The 24,795-nt window shown below is 42.1% G+C and overlaps 1 protein-coding gene across 11 annotated transcripts in view; it reads left to right on the forward strand.

The window, feature by feature from the left end:
• FOXP1 (forkhead box P1) overlaps positions 1-24,795 on the forward strand; it is a 1,079,246-nt gene that overhangs the window by 27,870 nt on the left and 1,026,581 nt on the right. The window lies entirely within an intron of this gene.

The following is a 24,795-nucleotide window of genomic DNA, read 5'->3' on the forward strand; positions in this document are numbered from 1 at the left end:
CAGTTTTGATGGCGGAATCCCTCTTGCTGTGCTATTGTATTCTGGAGGTTTACGTCAATATAATCAGCCTGCCCATAGATGGATGGAAATTCGTCTGGTACCTGCTGAACCGACAACAGGGGGCCGAGAGCTGCGGTTACACGCTGTACAAAGCTCTAAGAGCTGATTGGAGGGAAGGGACACACTTCCACTCTTCACACAGCACATAGGAACAGAGCTGAGGATGTCAATCACCGGCTGTGTACTGGAGCTCCTTCCCCTGTCACCTTTTTTTTTTTTTACCTCTTGGTGTCAGGAAAACTTGTCAGAAGTGACTCATGCCAATGGTAGAGGAAAGAGACAGCAGAGAGAAATGACAGTGCTTTGGAGAGTGCTTTGTTCAAATTTAATGTCTGAGGTTTTGAACCACTTTAATGCATTCCCCACATTGAAGCGAAATTCAGCTACTGTGGAAAATCTGCAGTCATACCATGAGTTAAGTCTATTGAGGTGCCTGCCACCTTGTAGATTTATTGGGAGATAACCTCTGCAGCTCCAACTCTGCTCACTGTGGTCTCAGTTCCTTCAAGAGCTGGAACTGCTATGTCCTCCCCTCATTCTGCCCATTCACAGAAGCCCTTGTGTTATGTGAATGTATTCACGCAATACAAAGACTTCTGTAAATGGGAAGCAGAGGGGAGGGGCAGGCTGCTGTATGGGCTTTTCTCCTCCTTCAGCCAGAGTGTGTTCACTGGTAGTGCAATAAACCTGTCACATTTGAGTAATAGAGATAAATCCCAGAGGTGACATGCAGCAAATTCGACTTCACTACTCATATTGTGCCTGCGCTTTGATCAATGGTGCTGAATTTCTGGGATTCAGCTTTATAGTTAAAAAAAATTTCAGTATGTGTATCACCCCTCTCTCTCCTCTTATCCTTACCTGAGCCCAGTCTCGATCCAATGCTGTGCCCGTCTGCATCGTACATCGGTTCTCTCCTCTTCTCCCTGCTCTCACAGACTTTGCTGAGAACAGTGGGAGCCATTGGCTCCTGCTGCTGTCAGTCAAATTTTGTGACAAGGGAGTAGGGGGTGGGGCCAAGCCTCATTGTCTGTGTTTATTGAAGGAGTCTACAGGTATTCCATTATAGGAAGCAGCTTTCTAGGGTGGCACACAGAAGAGGAGGAGCCAGGAGCGCTGGGGGGGGGGGCACAGAAGAAGAGGATGGGGCACTCTGTGTAATACCTTCACACAGAACAGGTAAGTATAACATGTTTGGTATTTTAAAGAAAAGCATTTAAAGTTACAAACGCTTTACGGAAAACATATAAATACAACCAATTTATTAATGCCTTTAGATACTGTTTGTAGGTACTTTTAATACAGTAGTGACAAGAGTAACTCCTTTTGATAGCTGGGTCAGGTAGAATGGCTGTGGGGGATGAGGGAAAAGGACAAGGGAGTACGAGGCTTAAACAATGTGCTAGAATATATTCTCCAGGAACTTTGAGCTGCCATCATTCCTTGGAGTCAGCGTCGAGGCCAGGTGACATCACTATCACCTCCACAAAGTGTATAGAAACCATAGGTCTGTAAAAAACTCCTCTTTCAGGTCTACAACTGGTTAAAAGTTGAGCATGGGGCCATCCCTTCCTATTGTTCAGTAAGGTTACACACAGGAAAAGTCAAGAATTTCATACAAACAATAAATAATACTAATTATTGTTACATTTGGTTTCCACTGAAGGTAATTGCTGCTTGTGTATCTTTTTTTGGTTATGCTTCTTTGAATTGCTCTGGTTTGTGAAAGGTTTTCCTTAAAGTAGACCTCTAAAATTAGGTCCCTTTTCAAAAATCCAATTACAGTAAAAACATGACAGGGGGTCGAACCCTTCTCTACTTTATCTAAAACCAAGAAAAAAAAGGTTGAAGGCCTTTTATTTGTTCCAGCCTGCCTGTGCCCTTGTACATAAAGCCAGCTCCATAAAGAGATGGTTTTATGAGTTTGGTGTGGAGGAACTTGTGAGCCACATCTTCTCATCCAACATCAGTACCCGACCTCACAAATGTTCTTTTGGTAGATATTGGTAGATGTTGCAATATTTGTCCCCATCTTCACCTCTTGCCGTGATGACGACTCTAACATTTTGGAGTTTCTCTCACTTTTTGTCCTAAGTCAGCCATAGATGGTTTGAATCTCGGCCGATTCAGCAGGGACACTCTGAGATTCATCTAAGGGCAGGCTGATTGTACCCAAGTTGATTGATCGATTGGGTATAACCAGCATGTTGGATCTCCAGCACGTGGTTATTGCCAGTGGCTATAGCCACTGGCAATAATTATTGTGCTCTCCTGACAGGGATGTCTTCCCACGCCCCCCTGCTGGAAGAACACAATAGCGCCGCGGGAGGGATTCCCTATCAACGCTGATTGCGTTGATGGGGAATAGAGCGTTTTTTGTGTTTTTTTTTTCTTCTCTGCAACCTGTGGCTGCAGAATAGAAAATCACATCATCTATGGCTTGCCCTAATGACAGTGGTCATTCGGACAAATAGAGGAGTAAATCCGCCCACAGGGAAACGGATGGCAATAACCTGACAAAGGGTCTGGACCTTTAACGCTCCATCCACAACTCAGTGTGCGGAAGGACAGGATACATCATACAGCTATTCCTTCACAATTAACCGGTGGATATGCTCTGACACCTTCCCTGTTGCTGAGGAGATTTGTGGTTTATCAATCCATGCCTGATGTATACAACCCTCTGGTGAGTGTAAACCCTGAAGGAGAGTGTGATGCACAGACTGCGGTGTGGGGTGTTTTTACTGTTACAATATAGCAAGATTTCCATCAGAGGTTTTTGGGACTTTTTTAAAATCATCTGTGAACTACTTACCACTTATGTGTACCATATACACATGAAAGCTGATCATAAACTTTATGATAGTAGCGCTGCTATAACCATTATAGGCACCTGATTTGGAGCTGTACAATTGTTGTTATCCTTTTTTGATATTTATGCGTTTGCATTTTAAGCTGCAGCTTGTTTTGTTAATATTACACAGTGATGACATTTATTGTTACAATTGTGGAAGCTCTATTTATTGTATGAAACCTGACATATCTTTAGCGCTGAAATAGTGGAAGGAGGCCTAATATTCACTGTATTGTTTAGAGATTGTGTAACAGTCTGCTTACATTTCAGCTTGAGATATTAAACTCTGTAAGCAACAGACATTTTTTTTTTTTTTTTGTAACAAATGGTAAGGTGACAGAAGAAAATATCTGGAAAGGCGTCCAGAGTTCCATCTCCTGGCTTCAAGTAGGAATACAAAACATTGTTATGTGATAATCCTGATCTTAAAATAAAGAAAATTGTATACAAAACAACAAATATAGCTGATCTTTGGTTGCGTGCATCATTGCAGATAACCATTTCTACCTCCCTTTATGGACAGCAGTGGTGCCATGTGTTCCCTGCCCTGTTCTACATTTATTCCTATGAAGCATCCAGCAGGGGGAGTGTGACACCAGTGTTTGATACGGAGTAGAGGAAAGTTATGAACACAAGGTATTGCTGAAGAACTTCCTGCCTGTTTGGGTGAACATACTTTGGGTAAAATTTCAGACTTAAAAAAAAAAAAAAAAAAAAATTATTTTTTATTTTAGCCTTTTGGACTAGAGAGGAGAAAGAAGAGGAATTAGAACCAAACGCGGCAAAAAAAAAAAAAGGTATCTGCCATTCTACAATAAAGATAAACTTTGGATAGATATAATGTACGCAGAATAATGCAGCTCCGTAATCATTAATAATTATTAGTAATTAATATATCATTACATTTTTTTTTTTTATTGAAGTAGTTCAAGTACCTGACTGTGACCTGATATCACCCTCTTACAGTCTCTGTGTAGCAGGGCTTAAGGCCCCTTTCGCACTGGGGCAGTGCGGGCGTCGGCGGGTAAAGCGGCGCTATTTTTAGGGGCGCTTTACCGTCGTTTTAGCGGCAGTATTCGGCCGTTAGCGGGGTGGTTTTAACCCCCGCAAGCGGCCGAAAAAAGGGTTCAATGGGCAGGAGCGATTATTACACCTCTCCTTCACCGCTCCAAAGATGCTGCTAGCAGGACTTTTTTTACCGTCCTGCTAGCGCACTGCTCCAGTGTGAAAGAAGACGCTTTTTTCAGGCGCTATTTTTAGCGCTGTAGTGCCTGAAAAACGCCTCAGTGTGAAAGGGGCCTAGGTGTGAGAGGAAGAAGCAGTACAAGAAGCCAATCAGTTCATGTGCTGAAAAAAAAGGATGCTGATAGTGCAGAGTGACAGAGGGATGAGCTCCTTGCTGTGCTGCTTCTCTTTTCATTGTCGAGTTGCAAGCTGGGGCAGATCAACAATGACCTGGACAGGAAGTGATGCTTGCTATCAGACTGCGTACAACTTGTAGTGGAAAAAAGTACTGCACAGGGCGTCCTCCTGATTTTGTGAATATTGAAACAAAGCTACTTTTCCTTTTTTTTTTTCTTTTTTCTTTAATTGATTGTAATTTTTTTAACTTGTTTATTTTTTGCTGGGCTTCTGCTTTAAAATTAGGAAAAGTTACCTGTAATGTTATTGATTTTCTGAATTCCACAAGTCGAACTATTAAGCATTCTTTGCAGGATTGTGATGGGCGCAGAACATATTTCTTTTATTAATGAAATTTACAAGATTAAGTAATTTTCCAGATAAAACGTTCGTCATCTTCTCCTGCCCTGTGCAAACAGCTCATTCTATTTTCTCCAACAGCTTTCCGAATTAATATGAATCTAGTATCTTAAATTTCCCCAGCGTCTATTACCTCCTGTTTCCAAGTTTTAATATGATTTGATTGTTTTTCTAGGTTTACAGTCATCTCATAGCAAATTTTATTTCAAGTAATAGCATTTTTTTTTTAAATTGACTTATATTGTCAGCACGTTAAAAAGTGCAAGCGATCTTGAAGAAGTCCCCTGTTTAAAACAAATAGTGGATAGCTAAAAAGTTTTGTGTGTGTTGTAAGTTCATAGGTCGTAAATACCTTTTAAGCTTGCATTGACTGCAGTAACTTAGATCTGTTATTTAAAGCTCATTACCAACTGAACTCTAGTGTTTTGAAATGTTTGTGACTTCTGGATTTCTATTGTTTTGTTGTTTCCAAAAGTGGATAGGTAGTGCTGGACCCTACGGTTGTATTATTGGCCAATAGTATAATGCTGTTGGTACAAGTTGTCTGGCTATTGGACAGGCAGCTTCTGCACCCCATATTAACCACTTCAAGACCAGGCCTATTTCTGACATTTGTTGTTTACAAGTTAAAATCTGTATTTTCTAGAAAATTACTTAGAACCCCCAAAACATTATATATAATATAAAATATTTTTAGCAGAGACCCTAGAGAATAAATGGCGGTTGTTTCAATATTTTATGTCGCATTGTATTTGCGCAGCAGTCTTTCAAACGCATTTTTTTGGGGAAGAAATACACTTCATTGAATTACAAAAAAACTAAACAGTAAAGTTTGCTCAATTTTTTTGTATAATGTGAAAGATGATGTTATACCGAGTAAAAAGATACCTAACCTGTCATGCTTTAAAATTATGCACGCCCGTGGAATGGTGATTAGCTACGGTACTTAAAAATCTCCATAGGCAACACTTTAAAAATCTTTAATGGTTACCAATTTAGAGTTACAGAGGAGGTCTTGCACTAGAATTATTGCTCTTGCTCTGACGATTGCAGCGATACCCCATATGTGTGATTTGAACACTGTTCACATTTGCGGCCGCGACTTACATATATCTTTTCTTTGGTGTGCCAGCACAGAGGGATTGGGTGCTTTAAAAATTATTTATTATTTATTTTATTTTCCTCTGCACTTAAAAGTATTCAAAATGCCAATATCTGCGTTTTTTAAATACTGTCATTCTTTTTTTTTTTAATTGGCGCCGTTGGCTGCCGAGTAAACCGGAAGTGATGTCACATCCGGGTTTCTACATTGAAGACCTGTTCAAAGCTGAATCCGGCTTTGTTCTGGACTCTGGCCAGTTGGCGGATGTGCCCCTGGTGGCATGGGTCTCCCAGTGGGATGGGAGACCCGGGCGGAGCAGCAGAAGGTGACGGGAGGGGGGATGTCCCCTCCTGTTCCTTGTAATAAAAGCCGAGCTGCTGCTTAGCTGCATTGGTTGTTACTACTAGAAAGCCAACTGTTCACTCTAAACAATGGTACTGGGTGATGCCTGTAGCTTTAGGCATCACCCCGGTGCAACCACTTCAGCAAAATGATGTACAGGTAGGTGATTTTGCAGGAAGTGGTGGTTGTAAAGGCTCATGTTGCTGTCAATTATAGCCAGTGACGAGGACCCCAGGGGCAGCACCGAGCCTCGCCCTGTGTGTCTATAGACACACAGAGGTGGCTCGGGAGCGAGCCTGCACAAATGCCCCCATAGCAAGTGGCTGGCTATGGTGGGCACTCTGCGGGGGGGTGGCCACGAACTGTCAGTGGGGGACCCAAGAAAAGGCTACTCGTACTTGTAAATAAAATGTGTTTTGCCATTTAAAAAAAAAAAATGTGAGTCTTTGCAATCAATTGAATAATCCAGATGCAATTTTATGTCATCATAAGGTCAGATAGAATATAAAAAAGGGAAAAGGTGTATATGGACTAAAACTGAAATTTATCTGTCAATGGTATTGTTACCAATGTAATGACAAGCATCAGCCTTGCCTGCAGTTGGTTTGACGGCCAAACTAAATTGCTAAGCTAAATTGGGATAATACCTGCTTTTATATATGTTATGTGTTCCTCCTCAGATAGCATAATTAAAATAATATATATGTATCTCCACCCACGTAGGAGCCACTGGATAGAATGGGTCCTTTGTTCTTTGCCTTGACCTTATCAAACACCTCAGCCCCTCTGACACACTAGGTTGAGCATACAAATATACAATATCACAGGAAATCTCTGATAGTAGTACTTAGTACCCAATAGCAGTTCTATATGAAAGAAAATTGGCACCAAACTGGGTAGTAAAAGCGAACTTAATATATTGTTACCCAATATGGTTGGTAACTAGGCAAGCATAAAATGGATCAACAATAAGGACTAGGCATAAGATGACATTTGGCATGCAGAACACCATAAACCGTAGCAAGCCCACCTCAAGTGCAGCAGTGAGCAGTAGTAAAGTTTAATCTACTGAATGCTGAAACTATACTGCCAGAGCGCAGTTATGGTGGCAATGCTAATCCTAGACCAACCAGATATGCACTTTCCAAAAAGAAAGGAGGATAGTAGTGGAAGAGCTGGGGAACAAATGGGGCTTGCAGAATAATTAGTATGGGAGAGGCAGTCCTTTTGAATGTCCTTCTGCCGGCCATCGTTGGGGCCCCTTTAGGGGCGTCTTTGCAATTAACGACAGTCCAAGTTAACCTGCATGCAGTATATGCATGGTATAGTCTTGGCACAAGTGCAAGGTGTACAAGTGTAAAAGTGCAAGGTAGATATAGTTCAGATACACTAAAAGTGTGGTATAGGGTTGGTATAGATGCTAGGTAGATGTGGTTCAGATGCTGTAAAGGTTTGGTATAATGCAGTATAGCGTGCACTATGGATTAGGTATACTTGGCTCTGAGTAGCTTAGTCTCTGCTAGCAATGTCTCCTCCTTCATATTGCTGTACAATATCTGTGTGTATGTGTGTGTATATATGTATGTGTGTGTATGTATGTATGTATGTATGTGTGTGTATATAGATATTGTGTCCCACTTGTTGGTGATTCTTCACAAAAAATAAAAATTTTATATCTTTATGTTTGAAGCCTGAAATGTGGCAAAAGGTTGAAAAGTTCAAGGGGGCCGAATACTTTCACAAGGCACTGTATATGTGTGTGTGTTTGTATATATAGCTTAAAATTTTTCCTAGCTGTTCACTTCTCTGTAATTAAAGAAGTGTGGGGAAGCAAAATAATAAATGTACATACTCCCTTATATGGCTGTCCCCCACTGTCTTTAAGGCCGAGAACTGAGTGATCACTCGGCTCTCGATCTTTCCTGAGCAGGCAGCAGTGACAGTGACTGTCAGTCACTGGCTCTCTGTTCTGCCCCTCCAACGCTCACTGGTGTGCCAGGATGCAGAGAAAGTGAGAGCAGTTGGCTCAGGCTCTCACCAGCATGCTGAGAGACAGGTTAGTAAAAAGAAGGAGGATGGAGCGCTGGTGGGAGAATGGAGCGCTGGTGGGAGCTGGTGGGAGAATGGAGCGCTGGTGGGACCTGTTTTTATCTATTCAAATGTGAGTGCACATCTTTTAAATTATAAATAAAGCCATCTTTTAATAGACATACTACTCTCAGAGTGGCGCTGCTCTAGCTCTCTTTTCTGAGAGGCAGGTTGAGCTGCCGGTCAGTCACCTGTGTGGTTCCCAACATTATTGTCAGGATAATGCAGAGCCTGTACTTGCTGTAGCCCACTGTCAGCTGAATCTGGGTCACAGGAGTGGAGAAATAAGTGCACTCTTGTTATCCAGAAGAGAACTGTGGCCAAAAAAGCTGTGGCCATGGTTCACTTTTAGGGAGGGTGCTGTTTATCATAATTAACTCTGTCTGTACTGTGATGGCAGATATCATCAGTTGTAAACTTGATTTTAACACTGGGTAGGTGCAGCATATGACCTACTCCCCTTCCTCCTGGGTTTGGGCAGCATGCAACGCACTCCCCTTCCTCCTATGTAGGGGCAGGATTCCTCCTGCGTGAAAGCAGCATGTGACCCACTCCTCCTTCCTGGGTATGGGCAGCTTGCGACTCGCTCCCCTTCCCACTTCCTCACAAGGAAGTACTGTTTGCTGCTCTAGCATCCAGCACTGTCAAACTGGGGCAAGGAGATTCCATAGCCCTGTGATTTTTTTTTTTTTTTTTTGCAGATCTGTAGCTCACTGGGTAGTAAAGCCAGTATCAGGATGATAGCCCTGGAACTTACACCTTTTGTAAACAAGTCAGCAATGGCAGCTCTCATATCTCTGTCCTCTGGTGTCATGAAAGTGGTATGGTATGTTTACATTCTATGGCTCTTCATGGTGAAACTGCTTTATAAAACCGTTTATAGCGATGGCACTAAGGTCTTACTACACAGAAAGGGAGAAGGTTACACAACTGCAGTAGCTATTATAATTTAAAGGATAACAACATTTTTTTTCTTTCTTTTTGTCAGATGGAGTTCCTCTCTTAATGTTTCATGTTATTGCTCATTTTTACCTCCAACTCGGGAAGCCTTTTTTTTGCAGGATCTCAAAGTCAAAGCTATCTGTGCGTGCATCAGTATTTGCTCAAATTAAATTTGTAGGGACCTTTGGAGCAGGCATTGTATATGTAACAATAGCCCCTGCGTATGTTATGCCTTCACTGGGTTTGTAAATAGAAAATAACAACGTATCCTCCAGCTGCTCCCTTCATGATGTAAACCTTTTTATCTTAGGCTATCCAGGGAATTCCAATTTAGGTGAAGTACAAATCTGGCATGAAGTGTCTCCCCACTCCTCCTGCAAGCTGGATTGATCTATATGTTCACTGCAGACTACAACTCAGGGACGCAGCAAATGCTACCAGTTAGCCTGCCTGCTAGTGTTGGCATAAATGCACTGCAAGATTCGAAGTTGACTAGTCTGCATAGAATAGGGTGAGATCTTCTTCAAGCATACACCCTTCTGTTGACTTAAGGCGCCATCAGTGGCTGTCAAAGGAACTTCATTAAAACTCTTTGAATGGAGGATCCTGCAAAACAGAGTGAAGGTCTGTGGAAGCCTATGGACATTCAAGTAGTTACATACAAGTCCTAATGTTTTGTCCCACCTAAATGTATTTTTATGTTGCTGTATTGAACTTTATGAGATGTTAAGATGGGATAGGCTAACCTTTTACACAGGCTACCATTGATCTGATGTATGTGGACATCTAGTGGTTGTATATTGCCTCTTAACTTGTTTACATACGTGAATTGGTATCTCCCTTCCTCCTCCCCTCCTAGTTAGTGCTAGTTATACTTTTAAATCTCGTCCTGTTCAGCAGGAACCAGCCAAATGTAACCTTGTATGTGAAGGCTGAATGTACCAACTTAATCAATCAATCAGCTTGGGTACAACCAGCCTGCTGGATTATCCTTGTCTTCTCCTGTGGTTGCAGGAAAGAAATTTGCACTGTGTATATCCTGCTTTAGTTCAGTCTGAGCTAGACTCTCCCTGTTTCTTCCATGAGCTCTTTAGAACAGGGGTCTCAAACAGGAGGCCCTCCAGCTGCTGCAAAACTACCCATCATGCCTCTGCCTTTGGGAGTCATGCTTGTAACTGTCAGCCTTGCAATGCCTCATGGGACTTGTAGTTTTGCAACAGCTGAAGGGCCACCAGTTTGAGACCCCTGCTTTAGAAGTTTTAGTTCTTTGCAGAGACATGGCTTAGGAATCATTGTCTTCGTGCAATTCTGAAAACTGGAGAAACATTCCCTGCACTGCTCATAGGCTTCATGTACACAGGATATTGTACAACCTCTCCTGAACGACTTGACAGATAGTAACCCACGTTTAAAACGTCCATTTTGCCACATTTACATGTTGTGTTTAGCAGCGTTTTGCTGCGTTTGCGTTAAAGAAAAAAAAGCCCTCTAAACGAAATGCAGCTAAACACAAGTTACCACGTTTAGCCACATTTAGAAGCGTTTGGCGCTTGAAATTACTCTAAACTCGGAAGCTAAGCTTTTAAACCCATTTTTTTTTTTTGCATTAAAAAAAAGGGACCCTCAAAAACTTTCTGCTGTCTTGCAATAGCCCTAACTGACCACTTTAAGAGGGCTCCAAAACTTTATAGGGTTCGCAAATTACTACAGGCGCTTCATCAAAGGGTTTTCCTCCATTTCTGCCCCCGCGTACTGCTTTGACTAAGAAAGGTACAAATTTCAACGTATGGCCCTCAAAAGTGGAATCAGCTTTCCAGCAATTAAAAGACATGTTCAGCAAGGCTCCAGTTCTTCAACATCCCAATCCCAATCTCCAGTACATTGTTGAGGTTGATGCCTTCGAAGTAGGAGCAAGTGCCGTGCTGTCCCAGAGACAGCCTAAGCCGGTAGAATCCCTCCAGTGGCGTTTTTCTATAGAAAGTTTTCTCCAGCAGAGATTAATTATGATGTTGGGAATCGAGAACTACTGGCCAACAAATTGGCATTGTCTGAATGGCGACTTCTTCTGCAAGGGGCTCCCAAGTCTTTTTCTATCCTGACTGACCATAAAAACCTGCTATATCTTCAGACTGCTAAACGTTTGAATTCACGTCAAGTTCAATGGGCTCTGTTTTTCTCCCATTTAATTTTGTTCTTTCTTGTGTCCCTGGGCATAATAATAAGAAAGCCAATGCTCTTTTGAGACGGTTCACTACTTCTGAAGAAGATTGACCTACCGAGCAGTATATAATCCCACCTCACAAAATTTTCACACAGATCTATACGGCTCTTTCCCAACAACTACAAGAAACCCAGAATCTTGTTCCCCAAGGCTTGAAAATCCCACCAGGTCACCTGTTCGTAGACCCTAGCCTCAGAAAACCTGTACTCCGCTGGGCACACGATGGTGTGTTATCCGGTCATCCTGGTGTCACCGTCACTCTTAAGATCTGGCAGCGTCATGTATGGCCTCATATGAAAAAAGATGTTACTAACTATGTGGCTGCCTGTCCAACTTGTGCTGCTAATAAAGTACCCCGCATATTGCCTACAGGACTGTTACAACCACTTCCTGCACCTTGCCAAGCTTGGACCCATTTGACTATGGACTTCATTACAGAGTTACCCAAGTCCGAGGGCATGACTGCTATATGGGTCATAGGGGATCACTTTTCCAAAATATCTCATTTTGTTTGGCTCCCTGGATTACCTACAGCGGAAGCACTGTCTACCCTCTTCCTTTCCGATATTGTGAAACCTTATGGCATACCTACAAGTGTCGTCTCAGACCGCGGATCCCAGTTTGTTTCCCGATTCTGGAGAGCATTCTGTAAGAAACTGGGAGTTATTTACTCTCTACCTCACATCACCCTCAAACAGGTGGTCAAACCGAATGCACAAACCCAGACCCTGGAAACCTATCTTTGACATTATGTCAATGTGTTACACACCAATTGGTCTGAGTATTTGCCTTTGGCTGAATTCGCCAATAACTCCTGTTGGCACAGTGCTCTGCATACCACATCATTCTATGCAGTCCTAGGCTATCACCCTCAGGCTTTTACCCTACTTCAACCTTCTTCTGGTGTACCAGCAGCAGATCAGCAGGTGGAAACATATTCTGCTACACTGGAAAAAGATTTGCTTATTACTATAGAAGTTAGTAGTTACATAGTACATATTTAGTCAGGTTGAAAAGAGACACAAGTCCATCCAGTTCAACCAAAAAAAAAAAATATATATATATATAATAAATATCATACCAGCCCATATACCCAATTCTATACCCACAGTTGATCCAGAGGAAGGCAAAAAAAAAAAACCAGCAGAGCATGATCCAATTTGCTAAAGCAGGGGAAAAGATTCCTTCCTGATCCCCCGAGAGGCAATCGGATTTTCCCCGGATCAACCTTACCTATAAATGTTAGTACCCAGTTATATTATGTACACTTAGGAAATAATCCAGGCCTTTCTTAAAGCAATCCACTGAGCTGGCCATAACCACCTCTGCAGGGAGTCTATTCCACATTTTCACAGCTCTTATTGTGAAGAAACCTTTCCGTATTTGGAGATGAAATCTCTTCTCCTCTATACGTAAAGAGTGCCCCCTTGTCCTCTTTGTTGACTGTAAAGTGAATAACTCGACACCAAGTTCCCTATATGGACCCCTTATACAGTGGTGGGAAAAAGTGTTTGCCCCCTTCCTCATTTCCTGTTCCTTTGCATGTTTGTCACACTTAAGTGTTTCGGAACATCAAACCAATTTAAACAATAGTCAAGGACAACACACGTAAACACAAAATGCAATTTGTAAATGAAGGTGTTTATTATTAAAGGTGAAAAAAAATCCAAACCATCATGGCCCTGTGTGAAAAAGTGATTGCCCCCCTTGTTAAAACATACTATAACTGTGGTTGTCCACACCTGAGTTCAATTTCTCTAGCCACACCCAGGCCTGATTATTGCCACACCTGTTCACAATCAAGGCATCACTTAAATAGGAGCTGCTTGACACAGTAAGGTCCACCAGAAGATCCTTAAAAGCTACACATCATGCCGAGACCCAAAGAAATTCAGGAACAATTGAGAAAGAAAGTAATTGAGATCTATCAGTCTGGAAAGGGTTATAAAGCCATTTCCAAAGCTTTGGGAATCCAGTGAACCACAGTGAGAGCCATTATCCACAAATGGCGAAGACATGGAACAGTGGTGAACCTTCCCAGGAGTGGCCGGCCGCCCAAAATTACCCCAAGAGCGCAGCGACGACTCATCCAAGAGGTCACAAAAGACCCCACAACAACGTCCAAAGAACTGCAGGCCTCACTTGCCTCAGTTAAGGTCAGCGTTCATGCCTCCACCATCAGGAAAAGACTGGGCAAAAATGGCCTTCATGGCAGAGTTCCAAGGAGAAAACCACTGCTGAGCAAAAAGAACATCAAAGCTCGTCTCAATTTCTCCACAACACATCTTGATGATCCCCAAGACTTTTGGGACAACATTCTGTGGACCGATGAGACAAAAGTGGAACTCTTTGGAAGGTGTGTGTCCAAGTATATCTGGCGTAGAAGGAACACTGCATTTCATAAAAAGAACATTATACCAACAGTAAAATATGGTGGTGGTAGTGTGATGGTCTGGGGCTGTTTTGCTGCTTCAGGACCTGGAAGACTTGCCATGATAAAAGGAACTATGAATTCTGCTGTCTACCAAGAGATCCTGAAGGAGAATGTCCGACCATCTGTTCGTGTACTCAAGCTGAAACGAACTTGGGTTCTGCAGCAGGACAATGATCCTAAACACACCAGCAAGTCCACCACCAAATGGCTGAAGAAAAACAAAATGAAGACTTTGGAGTGGCCTAGCCAAAGTCCTGACCTGAATCCTATTGAGATGTTGTGGTATGACCTTAAAAAGGCCGTTCATGCTCGAAAACCCTCTAATGTAACTGAATTAGGACAATTCTGCAAAGATGAGTGGGCCAAAATTCCTCCAGGACGCTGTAAAAGCCTCATTGCATGTTATCGCAAACGCTTGGTTGCAGTTGTTGCTGCTAAGGGTGGCCCAACCAGTTATTAGGTTTAGGGGGCAATCACTTTTTCACACAGGGCCATGATGGTTTGGATTTTTTTCACCTTTAATAATAAACACCTTCATTTACAAATTGCATTTTGTGTTTACTTGTGTTGTCCTTGACTATTGTTTAAATTGGTTTGATGTTCCGAAACACTTAAGTGTGACAAACATGCAAAGGAACAGGAAATGAGGAAGGGGGCAAACACTTTTTCACACCACTGTATATTTGTACATGTTGATCATATCCCCCCTTAATCTCCTTATCAAGAGTGAATAAATTCAGTTCCTCTAATCTTTCCTCATAGCTGAGTTCCTCCATGCCTCTTATCAGTTTGGTTGCCCTTCTCTGCACTTTCTCTAGTTCGTCGATATCCTTTTTGAGAACTGGTGCCCAAAACTGCATATTCCAGATGAGGTCTTACTAATGATTTGAACAGGGGCAAAATGATATCTCTCTCTCTGGAGTACATACCTCTCTTGGAAACTGCAGCTTGGCATTGCATGCTATTATTGAGCTTATGATCTACCAAAACCCCCAGATCCTTCTCCACTATGGATTCCCCCAGTTGTACTCCCCCTAGCATGTATGATGCATGCAAATTTTTAGCCCCCAAGTGCATAACTTTACATTTCTCAACATTAAACCTCATCTGCCACATAGTCGCCCAATTAGACAGAGCATTGAGGTCGGCTTGTAAATTGGTGACATCCTGTAAGGATGTTATTCCACTGCATAGCTTGGTGTCATCTGCAAAGACAGAAATGTTACTTTTGATCCCAGACCCAATATCATTTATAAAGTTATTAAAAAGTAAGGGTCCCAACACTGAACCTTGGGGTACACCACTGATAACCTTAGAGAATCATCAACCACTACTCTCTGAATTCTGTCTTTTAGCCAGTTTTCTATCCATTTACAAACTGATATTTCCAAACCTGTAGACTTTACCTTACACATGAGCCGTGTGTGCGGAACTGTATCGAACGCTTTTGCAAAATCCAAATATATCACGTCCACCGCCACCCCTCTGTCCAAGGTTTTACTTACCACCTCATAAAAAGAAATCAGGTTTGTCTGACAACTTCTGTCTTTCATGAATCCATGCTGTCTGTTGCTCAAAATATTTTTATCCTGCAAGAACTCGTCTATGTGGTCTTTTATTAATCCCTCCAGTATCTTCCCAACTATAGAAGTTAAACTAACGGGTCTATAATTACTTGGTAAAGACTTTGTTCCCTTTTTAAATATAGGGACCACATTGGCCCTGCGCCAATCCAGTGGTACTATTCCTGTCATTAATGAGTCCCTAAAAATTAGATACAATGACTTTGAAATTACAGAGCTAAATTCTTTTAGGATCCGTGGGTGGATGCCATCAGGTCCAGGTGCTTTATCCACCTTTATTCTGTCCAAATATTTCTGGACCATATCACTTTTGAGCCATTGTGGATTTGGGGCTGTGTCAGTACCACCCCCATTATGGACATGAGCTCCCCCATGCTCCTTTGTATACACAGAGCTGAAGAAAGTATTTAATAAGTTAGCCTTCTCTTTGTCCCCAATCACCCACTCCAGATTATTTTGCAAAGGGCCTACATGCTCAGACCTTTTTATTATTAATATATTTGAAGAATTTTTTGGGGTTTGTCCTACTATCTTTTGCAATCTGTCTTTCATTTTGAATTTTGGCATCCTTGAAGGCATCCTAGTAGGCAAGTATGCACTTTTCTTCAACAAACGAAGATGCCTTATACCTCCATATGTGGTGGGGGACAGAGTTTGACTATCAACCAAATATGTGAGACTGAAACAACCTTCTTCCAAATTGGACCCTTGATTCATCGGTCTTTACAGAATTATTGCTCGGCTCGGGCCAGTCTCCTATCGATTAAAATTTCCCTCCTCTCTCCAGATATATCCCATATTTCACGTTTCTCTCCTCAAAAAGGCTATTTTCAGTTGCAAATCCAAAACCCAACAGCTACCTCCTCCTGTTCTTGTTGATGGACAACATGAGTTTGAAGTCTCTTAGATTCTGGAAGGCAGGGTCTTGGCCTATGGTGTCTGGTTAATTGGAAGGGATATCCTGTCACAGACCGTTCCTGTGTTCCAGAAAAAGATTTGCATGCCCCTGCTTATTTAAGACTTCCATGCCTACTTTCCAACTAAGTCACGCTAGGCCCCCCCAGGGGAGTGCACTGCGGAGGGGGCCCTGTCATGTACCTGGGTGTCTTCGAACGGGGATGTTCCTGGCCCCACAGCTGCAGTCTTACCTGTTGTGCCACAGAGGAGCTCTGGAGTTGTTGCAATGTTCTCCCAGTTTGATGCATTGCCTTGAACTCACTCGCCCCACTTGCTGCCAGCTGTGGACAAGCAGCCCATAAATAGCAACACTTCCTGTTACTCAGTGCCCGTTTGTTTGGACTTGCTCCCTGGGTAGAGCGATAGCTCTGTGATTTTGACTACCATATATTGAACCTCTGCCTGAATTCTTGAACAGCTTGCTGATTTGGTACTACACTGCCAGCTCTTGTATTATCTCCCCCTGCCTGACCATTCTTAGGATTTCAATTTTATACAGCTTTGCCTGATCACTAGGACAGGTTAGCATTGGTGGCCTATATATTTGTTTCCGTATAGGTTTCCTCTTAAAGTGTATGTGTACTGTAGCTTAAACAAATGTTCTTGGTAGAGTTGGTAACATTTAAGGGTTTTTAGTGTATGTACCAATGGGAAAATGTCCCTTCACTTCTTGTCCCAGAGGCACAAGAGGAAGTTAGTGGACATCTCCCAAAGTGAGGAGAATTCCCCTTTTAGACAGTTGCCCCAGAACAAATATCCTCCTTACAAGATTTTTCCCTTCTCTCTTGTTCTGGGTTTCAACCTGGAGATTCCCTACCCTGCAGCTGATTTGCATAAAGGGGCGGCAATACTCATGACTTCATTGACCCAATATGGCCACATGTCATTGCCCTAATGAGATTGATGAATATGGGCAGGTGCCCATATAAGATCATTAATGTCGTGAGACCCAAAAAAACAAACAATACCCACACCCAATCACAAATTCTTGTGGCTGAAAATCAATGCTCTGGCTAGAGTGTCTTGCACTCAAATGACAAACTTGTAGTAAACTTAAGCCAGCTACTCAGTGCCATCCATAGAAATGCAAATGTTTATTAGCTACATGTGAAATGCAACTGGATCATGCTAACGCATTTTGCTTGTAGCAGCCTTCCTCATAGCACGTCATGAGAAGCCCTTGTATATATCAGGTCCAGCAAAGTAAGATAACTTCCAGGTTTGGACCGAACCCAAGCCCGAAGCCAAGTCCATCACTAGTCACCAGTACAAATAGAGTGAGTGAATCTCCCCAATGGGATCCTGACAACAATAAAAGCTTGTAAGCCTGGCCCTTCCCCACACTATCCAAAATGTAAAATAAAATAAGATTTTGCCTAGAAATGGTTTAAGTTTTTCACCCCTGCTTGATGTAAATAAATGACTGTTATCTACCCCAACCTCCCTCTCCCAGTGATGTAATTTGTTTCTCCAGAATAAAAGTGGGGAAGGGCTCTGAGGTGGTGAACACCATGAAGGTCCTCAGTGGATTTGCAACCGCTGTGACCTCTCTTCCTATCCGGCAGCTTGACATGCCCTGGCAATAGATTGCACGGAGATGACTCAGTGAGTGATGTTGCAATACAAGTCTGCTTTTGATGCTGTGGGATTATTAAAAACGATGAAGAAATCTCTCAGGGCAGCAAATAGTTCTGAGCCAGAACTGTAGCCAAAAGTCCGATGACTCATTCGTCTCCGGTAACAGTGAAATGGCCCAAACCTCACCTGACGCGTGTTCAGAGTTCCTATTGAACCTCAGAAAACTTTTCTCCGGGAGCTTGTTAACTTCTAATTTTAGCAATTTGTTAAGCGATGGAAATATTACAGCCTGCTTTCTTTTTCCCTTCCTTTTCCTTCATTTTCAGGCAGCGTTGGATGAATCTGGCGAGCTGCTCCATCTGACTGAAGTAATAACCAAATTATGATCCAGTCACGGCTTTTTAACGGCCGCAAAGCGAGTGGATGTTAAGTAAATGATGCAATTTATTCCTTTTCTCTTTGCCAGCTTGCCTGTAACAGAACGACTGCCAGCTTTCAATAAGTGGTACCCAGATGGTACACACATGACACCAAGTTTCTCGCAGAGCCCAAATTACTCAGCAGTCGCTACAAGCTGCGGGTCAGCTGAGGAAGGATGCTTGTTGCTGTTACGTGTGTAGATAGTCGATACTTGGATGTAAAAAGCTTGTTGTGGGTTTTATAATGGAAGCGGCTGGTAGGGTTGCCACCCATTTCAAATACTTAAAGTGGATCTAGTATTAGAAATATTTTTTTCTTGTTAAGTGCAGTTATACTAAGTAATGTGTAAGTGTAAGGCTTACTGATATATATCACCCCTCATCGAGATCACAGGCCTCCCCAATGACAGTGCCTTCATCTGCTTTTCTCTCCAGATGGATGGAGCCATTTTTGTGCAGGTATCATATGCCATTCATGAATTAATTCTAGTTCACCCCTTGAATGAATTCATGCAAACTGGTAAAGTTGCAAAAAGATCCCCTAACAAATCGAGTTTCAGGCAAACATTTTTAATGAATCAAATTTAATTAAAGTTATTGAGTCATAAAATATTCCAACCAGCCCCTTGTCATCCTTTGCACATTGGGATCCAGATTGTGGGAGGGAGGGCCAGCACTGTCAGCCAATGAGGACTTGGCTTTGAAAAATTTTCTGACATAGGTTGTGATACAAAATTATCTCTTGTCTTGGCTAACTCTGGCAAAATTACTTTTCATGTATTATTCAGATTCCTGTAGATCCTTTAAAAATGGAAATGAAATCCAAATTTTAAGTACTTGGAAGTAACATATATTTTCTAAAAAGTCATCACTCGCTCCCCTCCATCCCACAAACCAGTTGGAATACTCAGAACCTTGTGCCTTGGGTAGCCTCAAAAGGACCTGTGACCAGTCTATATAGCTTCAAATATATTCATATTCTTACAAGTCAGCAGTGGCCCCTTCTAGCTGCAGGCACTTGGACTGAGCAACATCTACTCAAAATTTATAAGAGGTGCAGTGAAGTTGCCTCAGGACTCCCTGCTCTCCTCCTCTTCCTGTGCTCCTGCTCTGTGTTTACGTTAGAGATTTGAATGCTGGCAGGCTGCCGGGTCACTACTGGGAGGGGGAACAGAATGAACTGAGTTATTAAAAGTGAAAAGCTGTCCATGCACTAGAACAATTTAGTTTGCAAACTTTCATTTCAGGACCATTCATTCAATTTTCAAATTGTTCAAATTGATGGTTGTTTTTGACTGCAGTGACGAGAAAATTCAAAGGAGCAGGGTGGAAATTATTTGTAATGTATTTCTTGTTGTGGAAATTTCGATCATTTCTAAATCGAATGTTAAAAGCAAATGAAATTTTGAATTACTTTTGACTGACATTCAAATGTACTGTGAGAATTTTCTTACAAATGTCAGCACCAATGTTCGTACAAATGTTTGTTTGAAAATCTAAAATGTTTGGCCAGTTAAAGTGTTTCTGCTGTAAATATTGAGATGCATTACTCCACAGCTCTCAATTGTCCCAGATTCTTCAGGACTGCCCTAGGATTTAAACACAATCCTGGCCACCCTTTGGATCTGGGATGTGTCCCAGAGTGAAGCACAGAAATGCTTGTTTCAGTGCTGACCTCCTGCTCTGTGCAGAATCTGTTTACCGAGTGATCTCCTGCCAACGACTCCAGGAGGAGGCCGAGGGAGAGAGCAGCAGCATGGGGCACAGGCTACTGCAAGGTTAAGTACCCTCTGAGCATCAGTGTACCCCTCCAGCCTGCATTGACCACCAGTGTACTCCACCAGCCACTGCTGACTACCAGTTTACCTCTCTGGCCCCAGCTGACCTCCACTGTACCCCTCCAGCCCCCACACACCACCAATGTATCCTTCAGGTACCTGCTCACCACCACGTTACCTCCTCCGCCTCAACCGTCCTCTAATTGGTTGATATGGCCAACAACTCCTTTTGTGCTAATTTATTTTTTTCTCCAATTAGGGTTCATTCACACCAGTTTTGTTGAGCTGCTTAAAGTGGATGTAAACCCGAATTTTTTCTTTTGATGTCATAATGTAGAGTATACGATTTCCTATCATTTGAGCCCAGTCTTGCCATAAAGAGTTAATCCAGTTCTGAGCAATCATCTTCTATTGTTCCGTGAGATAAATCTTGACAAACAGAGAAAAACTTTGTCAAATCCTCCCCCTTGCTGTGAGGGACAGGTGATTTACATATCCTGTGCACTAGCCTAAGAGACATGCATTATTTTTGAATTCCCTCCCACTCCTTTCTTCTGCTCTGCCAGGATTGGATGTTCCCCAGAATAATGTTCCCCAGCACAATCCAGCATAATGTTCCTCAGCATAATTTGGCATGCTGAAGTCATGGGGTTACTTTCCTGTCTTTTCACTGGATGTTAGAGATCATAGCAGAAGTTCAGTGTAAGAAATACACAGGAAAAAATGCATATTGACAAGGGGAGTGTAGAGGTGGGCGGGGAGTCTACTGACATCATGACTCCACCCATGAGCTCCAGACAACAGACCCACCCACAGAATCTGCAGTTTTTCCGTCTCATAACAGACAGGAGACATTTGACAGGTAGGGATACATGCAGGAGGCATGTATATCCTTCTAGATAACCCCTATGGCAGTAGTTTAGAAAGGATGACATTGGGTTTACATCCATTTTAAGGCCCCTTTCACACGGGTGCCTCCATGGAATGCTTTCTGCTTGCTCAGCGGGGGATCGCTCCACTGATCTCCGCTGAGCAGGCGGATGACATGTCCTGTCTGCTATGTAGAGCAGACATGGGCACAGTCCCGCTCTCCTCTATGGGGAAATCGGGGTTGAAAACGGACCATCTGTCCGTTTTTCATCCGATCCAGATGAACCAGACGGATGGAAAATAGGACCACCATCTGTCTAAATTTTGCGTGCAGGATCAGATTGGATAGCAGCGGATGACAACCCCTGCTCTATAGGGGAGACTGCAAGGTCCGATCAGGTCTGCCTAAAAAAACTGCAAACCTGATCGGACAATCCTTATGAAAGGCTCCTTAATCTGTGCTGATCAACAACAAACAATTGCTGTCCATGTGCCCCGTTTACACCATACTAGTATGTTGGTGTGTGTTAAAGAAAAATGTGGACATGCTGCATTTTTATGTAGTTGGACACACTAAAAATATATTAACGCATGTCATCTCACTGCAGCGCCCATAACAAAATAACAAAAAAAAATTTGCAGAAGTTTGCATACTGACAAATGATGGACTGTGTTTTTAAATGTGTTTTTTCTTTACAACGTGAAATAAAACTCAGTGCAGCTTATTAAAAACACATGCTAATGCACTTTTAAGGTTCTTCAATGTATTAACATTTTCTGGGTGTTTTTTATTTTTTGCGTTGTAGTATAAACAAGCTCTTAATGAGTTGGTCATATTGTCACATGAGTTTTATCGGTTTCCTGGATTGTCTTGCTTTGGGTGCAGCATGAAGATCTTTGCAGGATGTCTGTGGATAGGCTGGGTCTTTATTCTGATAGTTAAGTAGAAATTTTTTTCTTTTTTCTTTTTTTTTTTATAAAGTAGGCGTCAGTGGAAGCCCCACCGAAGTGTGTGTGCGAGTGCGTGAGTCTATTTTTAGTCGAGTGCTGAAGACAATTCATTTTTTGGCCCGAGCCCCGTCTGTGTCTCCTGCTCACACTTTTCTTCCTCTCGTCCGCCACACTTTTGCACTCTGTTTCATCAGCTACAGATGTGGCATGCAGCCCTTCCCGGAGAAGTCATGAACTGTATCGTCTGCAAAATTTAACAACCAACATCTGCTTCCAACAGCCGCATGACTGATGCAGAGAGCAGCATGGAAACTTTTTTTTTTAAAGAAATAAAGAAGCTGTACGGGGACTATTTGATACCCTTTGAGGATAATTTGGCTTTAGATTTATAATGTATCAGGAATACCCATGTTTCTTCTTTGGGCTTCTTAAAGCAGATCTTGCATGAACATATAGGGCCTGCTTATGTTGCAGCCCCACTACCCCCTTAATAATAAAAAAAAAAAAATGCTAAATGAAAGAAAAAAAAAAATAAGAAAAATAGAAAAAATACTTATGTTACACTCCAGGTCTGAACACGTTTACCCAGGTGAGGTTGTCATCACTAAGGTCTTCCTGCGGGATTCTAGGAAAGCAGAAGTCCTATTAGAATGCACTCTAATTGCTAGAGCATCTTCTGGGTTTTGGATCACAAATATAGGAAGTACTAGGATCAGCCCCCTCGTGTCCCCATATAACCCATTCCCTGAGGTGCCAGTTTTTTGCTAATGACTCTAGGTGATAAACGCCTTCTCCTTTTTGAAGACTATTTCCTACCGTGTTTCCTCGAAAATAAGCCCGGGTCTGGCAACAAAAGACACAGTAGGGCTTATTTTCAGGGCAGGGCTTACCATATAATGTGCGGTCTTCTCTCCCTGCTTGGCTACAGGCATCCCCTGTGTGAACTGAGTTAAAATAAATGCTTGTAAAATTCTATAATCCACTCAATTACAGTAGTATATAATGTACAATGTGTGTGTTTCTGTAATATAATTGTGCCAAATACCTTCGTTATAGCACTGCTCTGTGCTTCTGTGATCAGTTGGAGCTCTCCCCGCAATTTCATTATAAAAACCACACACATTGTACATTATATACTACTGTAATAAAGTGGATTATAGGATTTTACAAGCATTTTAAACTAGGGCTTATTTTCGGGGTAGGATTTATATTGCAGCCATCCTGGAAAATAACGCTAGGTCTTATTTTTGGGGAAACACGGTATTATCTTTTTACCAGATTTAATTAGCTGACACTTCTATCAAGATTTAACTAAATGTTAAATGTGAAAATGAGAGGTGTTCTGTCACAATAGCAACCATGTAAGGTCAGCAGGTTTGCTGCTGCTTTTAAAATTTAACATCTAAACAGTTCGGCGGATTTACAAATACTGTATTTAAGCATATAAGCTCAATTTTGTGTTGAAAATAACTGTGAAATCTAAAACTCCAGTGGGTGTAACAAAATGTCCGCTTGCCCCCTTCTCACTCTATCATTACTGTGCAGGAGTGTGGGGTGTACCAAGATGGCCGTCGCTCCAAAGCTAGGTTGAAGCCGCGGCCTTTCCAAAGCCACGAGATCAGCAGAGTGCTCCATGGATCGTGTGGTGTGCCGATTCGAACAGGGTGACCCGTTTGGATCATGGATCGGTGACGATCTGTTGCACCCCTAGCTTTTATATGTCATGATTAGAGATGGGAAGGCCTGGGGGAAAAAAAATGGAAGAATTGGGGAATATTCAATATTTTTAAAGTTATTTTATTTCCGTAAAAAAACAGAAGTGTGGAATATGTTCTTTTACAATGATAAATAATTATATCTATCACATGATACTCAAACTATATAACATGAAGACTTTAAATTGGAGGTCCATTCTAAAACTAAAATCCCTGCATCTATAGCCACCAGCATTCTAACACTAACCTCTCTAACCCTGTAAAGAAAAAATGAGCCGATCGCATGCTGAGCTGTCAGCAGAGGCTTCGCTGTGTGGGCGGGTGCAAAAGACACGTCCGACAATGGAAGCCCTATAGTAAGTTTATGGGTGACGTCACTCCCCATTCATTTCACAGCCATTGTCGGCCGTGTCCTCTACAGAGCTTCCGCCGCTGGAGATCAGGCTGGATCACCTTCAGAAATGTCTACAAATTTTTTCTTTACAGGGTTAGAGAGGTTAGTGGTAGAATGCTGTGTCTATAGATGCAGGATTTTAGTTTTAGCATGGACTTCAACTTTAATGAAAGATTTCTGAGAAGTCTTAAATTATTGCAAGTTCTTTCAGCTGAAAACAAGCAAATCCTGTACAAACACTGTACTTCTCAATGCAGTTCTCAAACAAGAGAAATATGCATTTCTGGCACTAGGGGGCACTGCAGGGGAAAGGCTCCAGTTTAGTTTGCTTGTGGGCTCTATCTTGTACCTCCTACAGTTGGGTGATCGTTGGGATACAATAGACAATAGGCCTTAAAGCGGTACAAAACCACAGCCTTTAAAAAATAAAACTGCTAGCATATTATGAAACTTAACTTAGAATGAAGGCTGGTCAGTAAATAGTTTCTTTTCTTCCTCTCAGAAAAATAGTGAGACCAACATCTAGATTTTGGAAACATTACCACAGTGCAATTTCTACTGAGAGCAAAGCTGCAATTTGCAAATATTCTTTTAAAAATGGTACAAGGATGACAAAACACATCCTGGCATGCCAGATGTGCCCTAAAGACATTATCAAATACTTTATGAAGTTAAAGCAGAGGTCCACACTAAAATGGAACTTCCGCTTTTTGGAAACCCTCCCCCCCTCCGGTGTCACATTTGGC

Source organism: Lithobates pipiens, unplaced genomic scaffold (assembly GCF_037356315.1).
Source record: "Lithobates pipiens isolate NorthernLeopardFrog02 unplaced genomic scaffold, aLitPip1_a1.2 Scaffold_23, whole genome shotgun sequence".
Lineage (NCBI taxonomy): Eukaryota > Metazoa > Chordata > Amphibia > Anura > Ranidae > Lithobates > Lithobates pipiens.